Source organism: Phoca vitulina, unplaced genomic scaffold (assembly GCF_004348235.1).
Source record: "Phoca vitulina isolate PV1807 unplaced genomic scaffold, GSC_HSeal_1.0 scaffold2, whole genome shotgun sequence".
Lineage (NCBI taxonomy): Eukaryota > Metazoa > Chordata > Mammalia > Carnivora > Phocidae > Phoca > Phoca vitulina.
This window is the reverse complement of record NW_022589705.1, coordinates 32,202,192-32,208,629: the sequence shown is the minus strand read 5'-3', so window position 1 is coordinate 32,208,629 and position 6,438 is coordinate 32,202,192. Positions and strand designations below refer to the sequence as shown.

Sequence of the window (6,438 nt, the reverse complement as noted above, 5' to 3'; positions counted from 1 at the left end):
ATTAAGAGTTGCATGATCCACTGACTGAGCCAGCCAGGTGCCCCAAAACTTCTGCTCTGTGAAAGACAATGTTAAGAAAATGAGAAGACAACCCAGAGACTGGGAGCATACCTTGTAACAGACACATCTGATAAAGCACTGTTACCCAAAATACACAAAGACCTCTTAAAACCTGACAATATGAAAATGAACAACCTAGTTAAAAATGGGCCAAACACCTTAACAGACACCTCACCAAAGAAGACCTGGAGATGACAAAAAAGCATATGAGCTCTTTGCCACATCAGCTGTGAGAATGAAGACCACTCTCAGCAATCAGATGACTGACATTCCAGAAAATGTCGACATCACTCTGAAAGGATGCACAGTTATTGTGAAGAACCCCAGAAGAACCCTGCAAAAGGACTTCAAGCACATCAATATAAAACTCAGTCTTCTTGGAAAGAAAAAGAAGGGGCTCTGGGTTGACAAATGGTGGGGAAATAGAAAGGAATTGGCTACTGTTCACACTTTCAATAGTCACGTACAGAACGTGATCAAGGGTGTTACACTGGGCTTTCATTACAAGATGAGGTCTATGTATGCTCACTTCCCCATCAACGTCATTATTCAGGAGAACAGGTCTCTTATTGAAGTCCAAAATTTCTTGGGTGAAAAATACATCTGCAGGGTTTGGATGAAGCCAGGCATTGCTTTTGTTCAGTGTCTCGTGCCCAGAAAGATGAGTTAATTCTGGAAGGAAACAACATTGAACTTGTATCAAATTCAGCTGCTTTGATTCAGCAAGCCACAACAGTTGAAAACAAGGATATCAGAAAATTTGGGGATGGATCTATGTCTCTGAAAAAGGAATAGCTCCTCAGGCTGATGAATAACTTCTAAGTTGTTCAGGAACAGAAACAACATGATAGATGTTCTTCATATTTTATCAAGATGATTCTTGATAAAATATCTCGTGATATTTTAAAGATACAACAAATGCTCTGTATTTTTTAAGAAAGCATATGGAAAGTTGCTCCACATCATCTGTCATCAGGGGAATGCACATTAAAAGCACAATGAGTTACTACTACACACCTTTCTAGAATGGCCAAAATCCACAACACTGACAACACTAAATGTTGGTGGGGTGTGGAGCAACAGGAACTGTCATAGACTGCTTGTGAGAATGCAAAATGTATAGTCACTTTGGAACACAGTTTGGCTACTGTTCACACTTTCTATAGTCACGTACAGAACGTTTCCTACAAAGCTTCGATGGACGTTTCCTACAAAGCTTCCTACAAAGCTTTCCTACAGCAGTTTCCTACAAAGCTAAACATATTCTTACCACGTGATCCAGCAAATCGTGCTCCTTGACATTTGCCCAAAAGAACTGAAAACTTATGTCCACACAAAAACCTGCACGAGAATGTTTATGACAGCTATTCTCAGAATTGTAAAAACTTAGACGCAACCAAGATGTCCTTCTGTAAGGGAATGGATAAATAAACTGAGGTCCACTCAGACAATGGAGTATTATCCAGCACTAAGAGAAAATGAGTTATCAAGCCATAAAAAGACACAGAGGAAGCTTAAATGCCTACTACTTAAGTGAAAGGAGCCAATCTGAAAGGCTACATACTATACGATTCCAAATATATGACATTCAGGAATAGCAAAACTATGGATATGGTCATTTCCAGGGGTTAGTGTGGAGAAAGGGATGAATAGGTGGATCACAGAGGATTTTTAGGGCAATGAAAACACTCTGATGATGCATGTCATTATGCATTCATTCAAACCCACAGAATGTACAATGCCAAGAGTGAACCCTAATGGATGATCGCCAGAGGGGATGAGGGTGGAAGGATGGACAAATGGGTGAAGAGGAGCAGGAGATACAGGCTTGCTTCCAGTTATGGAATGAATAAATCATGGGGATGAAAGGTACAGCCTAGGGAATATAGACAATGGTATTGTAATAGGGTCGTATGGTAACAGATGGTAGCTACGCTTGTGACGAGCATAGCATAACATACAGAGAAGTTGAATCACTACATTGTACACCTGAAAGTAATGTAATATCGTGTGTCAAATGTTCAAAAAAAAGTAAGCCCTAGTGTGAACTATAGACTTCGAATGATTTTGACGTGTCAATGCATTTCATTGATTGTGACAAATATAGAACTCTGATGGGGATGTTGATAATGATGGGGATGTTGATGATGGGAGAGGCTATGCACGGGAGGGGGCAGGAAAGAATATAGAAAATCTCTGTACCTTTCTCTAAATTTTTCTGTGAACCTAAAATTACTCTAAGAAAGTAAAGTCTTGAAAGAAACTCAGGAGCTGGCTGAGGTCTCCTGGATACGGCGCAGCCCTGTGGCAGGAAGTGACCCTGGACTGAGCAGGAGAGGACGGTTACCAAGACCAGGGCTTGAAACAGGCACCGGACCAAAGAAGAGGGGACGAAACACAGAGGATATGGAAGAAGAAAGAAGAAGAAAGCCCATCAGTTGGAATAGAGTTTCTAAACTGGAAGAACTAACAAGATGACAAACCGGGAAGAGAAGCTAAGAGTTATCATGGGGTCAGAGTAAGGTGCTGGGACTTGTCGGTCTGGTTCCATCAGGACCTCAGAAGTATAGAGCACCAGCCTGAGATTCCTGTCCTATGTGGCTCCTGGTGCCACCTCTCCCTAGAGATGGCTAGATGTGTCCCTGAGAAGGGAGGAGAACACCAAACACATCAAATTCTACCCTGAAATACAATTTTGGAATTTTATCTCATTCTCTGGAAACCTGCCAGACAATGTTCATTTCAGTAATGTCATCAGATGATTTCTTCAACTGGAAAAATTCATAATAGTAGGATTATAAAGACAATTAGAGAAAACTTGGACAAGTTGTGCAGACACTTGTTATTAAAATCTTCCTCAGCCAACATTTGCTAATGTCCTAATTAACATCCAGGAGACGCTGACCTTCCAGCACTCAGAGATTCCTGTGACTGTGGCAGGTAAGACCGTTTCAAACAGGCTAAGTGTGTCCATGGACTGACTTCCTTCTGGCCCTGAATTGATTTCCCGTGACTGACTCAGCCATATAATGTGTGGTAATATCATGCTAACATGTCATAAATCTTCATCTATTCAGCATTTGACTTTATTACAGTGGGCCTCCTGGAAATGTGGATTACTTCCCTGTCAGGCAGTCTTTACGTGGTTTTTTCTGTCCTTAGCCCATTTGTGGGAACTTGTGGTTTTTATGATGTTAGTACAAACAAGTATACTGATAGGCACCTAAGCGCCGTATTAATTGTTAACCCAGACTGGAAAAGTTTCACAATTTTCTCTTATTTAATAGACATTTCTTTCAATAGAAAAATAAAAGTTATAAGTAGAAAGCATTATGTGTTGAAATTAGTTAAGAAAATTCAGTTGATGAGCTTTCATTAAATTAATTTTAATTAAATGCAAATGTCTTGAAACCCAAAACTAGAACCAGAAATTTTGTCAAGACCTACGAGCTATAGGCACAGGGAGAGCTGTGTCCCAAAAGTTGAATGATGATGACTTAGGACTCCCCAAAATAATAAGCTGCTTTATATACCTCCCTAACAAATACTGAAGAAAATTAAGATGGAACCTATTTTCCTTCTAACATTGGATGGTTCCTAGCTAAATCAGGGTGGAAACGTACGGTGTATGGTCAGCTAACAAGGAGGCAAGGACAAGAGTACTGATTCAACAGCTACTTTGTGCTGGGTTCTGCAGGTTCTGAGGGTAGAGCAGGGGAGAGGCAGGATGGTGGGGAGGGGGTTAGGTTAGGGAGATGGGACAGGCAGCTCTCTGATGTCCAGAGCTGACTGGGCACCTCCATGGCTGAATGTTCTGGGCTCATCACTCACTTGCCTACTCCTCTGGTTTCAGTGAAGCTCTGTTGCTTGGAAACTCACATAAAATGTGAAGTGGGAGCGTTGCAAACCAACCTATCATAACCCTGTTTTTATTACCTTTATGGCATTTCAAGGTGAAAGACTATATTTAGCCTTGTCTTTTGCTTTCTCTGGGAAATTCCAGACAACTGCAGAGAAGCTGTGAAGTTTTCCTCGCCTGTCAGTGGGACCCTGTGCTCTCACACTCTGATGTGCAGGAAGCCTGACGTCCAGAGGTCCATCTTCTCTTAGGACACCAAGAGTCTAGGAGCCATTTACAAAGCAGGGCATGACTGCCATTCCCTTTATCCCCTCTTAAATTCCACAGTATAACCTTAGATAGGGGAACCTGTTTTTTTAACCTGAGTTTTACATAAAGAAATGGCTGCTAGCTATTTCCAGACCAATTTATCTGCTGTTATGGGAACCCTCTCTAAGAAAAAGACATGATCTGTCTGACATCCTTCATCCACCCACTCCACTTTCTCTTTTCTAATGAAAAATGTGCTGTGGTAAAGCTACCTTTGCATCAGTCTTAGGCTTGAAAGGCCATCTGGCGAACACAAGACACTAGACTTTCCCATAACAAGAAAATAAGCAATTCGGGTCTTTTTAAGTGAATGAAAACAATTCTGCACATTTTTTCAGAAATAACAAAAAACTGGCAGAGAGTCCCAGGGAAAAGCTAGCAAGCATTGCCAATATGCTGAAGTCTCTACATATTTAACAGGAAGAGGGCATTTGATCCTTTCTCCACACCACCGCGTATGTGGATTCCTGACCTTGTTCCGGCTTTATTTATTTGCTGTCTCTCACATGTGAGGTTATAAATCATCACTGCACCTCACCCCAACTCTGCTGGAAAATGTCTCTCCAATTAAGGGCACGGGGTCTGCATTCAAAAGATCTGGATTTGAGACCTGTGTCTGTCATGTCCTTGCTATATAACTTTGAGCACTGTTGTTTACACTAAGCCCGTGTCCTCCCCTGTAAAATAGGATACTAGTAGTACCTACTTCAGTTTCCTCATCTATACAAAGGAAATAACAACATGACAAATCTCACTGGGATAGTGTGAAGACAAAATGAAGTAAATGAATGCACGGTTCATAGCACAGAGTACGGTATAGAGCAGGCATTCAAAAATGGTAGATCTAAAGATGATGCGATTATAAAGATGGCAGCTAGAAAATGACTCTCATGTCAACCATGTCCATCGTTCTGGATTCGTTGATTGTTATCTATCCCTCCTGCAAACCAGGACTCACTCTGAGGCCTCCGTCTCTCACCCTCTGCCTCCCTAACCATTCCACCTCCTGAAAATACCCTGAACCCATCACCCTTGGCACTCCTTGACCACCAGTGCCTTTTACTAAGTCTCGTCCTCTCTCTGCTGCACTACTGCAATGGCCTCTTAGCCACTTTTTCTCCCTAATCTCTTTGCCCTCTGCTTTCCCCTCTTACACCCTTACCACACATACAGTGGTCATTCTAAAAAGCAGTTTGGTCATGTCACTTCTCTAATGAAACCCCTACAATAACTCCCTATTAATAAAAGGATTATCTCCAAACTCCTTGACCAAACATTTAGCCCTCCATGCTCTGGCTCTCCCTTCCTATGCCAACCTCATTCCTGCCAATCTCTCATGATTGCCCCACAGTCCAGCAATGGGAAACTCTTCTAATTCCAAGAGTATTGTGGTAGTCACACTCCAAGATGGTCCCCAATGATCCCCACCTCCTGGTATTCATGCTCTTATTAAGTCTTCTCCCACACTGTCCCAGAGTTGCTCTGGGTGACCAATAGAATGGCAGAGGTGGTGTGTCACTTGCGAGATGAGGTTATAAGTGACTGAGGCTCCTATCTTGAATTCTGTCTCTCTTTCAGATTACTTGCCCTCAGGGAACCCACGTGTTTAAGTAACCTTATGAAAGGCTCACATGGTAAGGAACTGAAACTTCCTGCTGACAGTCACATGACTGAGCTCAGGTACTGTTTTTCCAGCCCCTTCAGATGATTGTGGCCCCAGCCAATGCCTGAGAGCAACTTCGTGAGAGACCATAAGGCAAGACCATCCAGTTAAGACTCACCCAGATTCATGACTCTCAGCAACTGTATGAGATCTCATTTATTGTTGTAAGCTTCTAAATTTGGGAGTAATTTGTTATGTAGCAACAGATAATTCATGCAAAAGTCCTCTTCATTTATACCTCATTTCCCTTGCACATTTCTTTATACATGATACCTACCGTCCATTCCCATCACGTAAGCCTCAGCGCAAAAGGCACTTACTCCATAAAGCTGTCCCACGCCTCCTCCAACATACTCTCTGGCCTGTCATTTGTGCTTACATAGCATCTGGCATTTACCTCCACTGTGGCACCTGTCACATTGTCCTGTGTGGTAGACTGAATAATGGTCCCCCAAGATATCCATGTCTTAATCCCCAGAACCTACAAATTTTACTTTCTATAGCAACAGGGACTTTGCAGATGTGATTTAGTTAAGGATCCTGAGAT

General features: G+C 42.1%; 1 pseudogene; it reads left to right on the top strand.

The window, feature by feature from the left end:
• The first annotated feature begins 295 nt into the window (after positions 1–295).
• On the top strand, positions 296–875 carry LOC116639758 (annotated as a pseudogene).
• Positions 876–6,438: the final 5,563 nt, after the last annotated feature.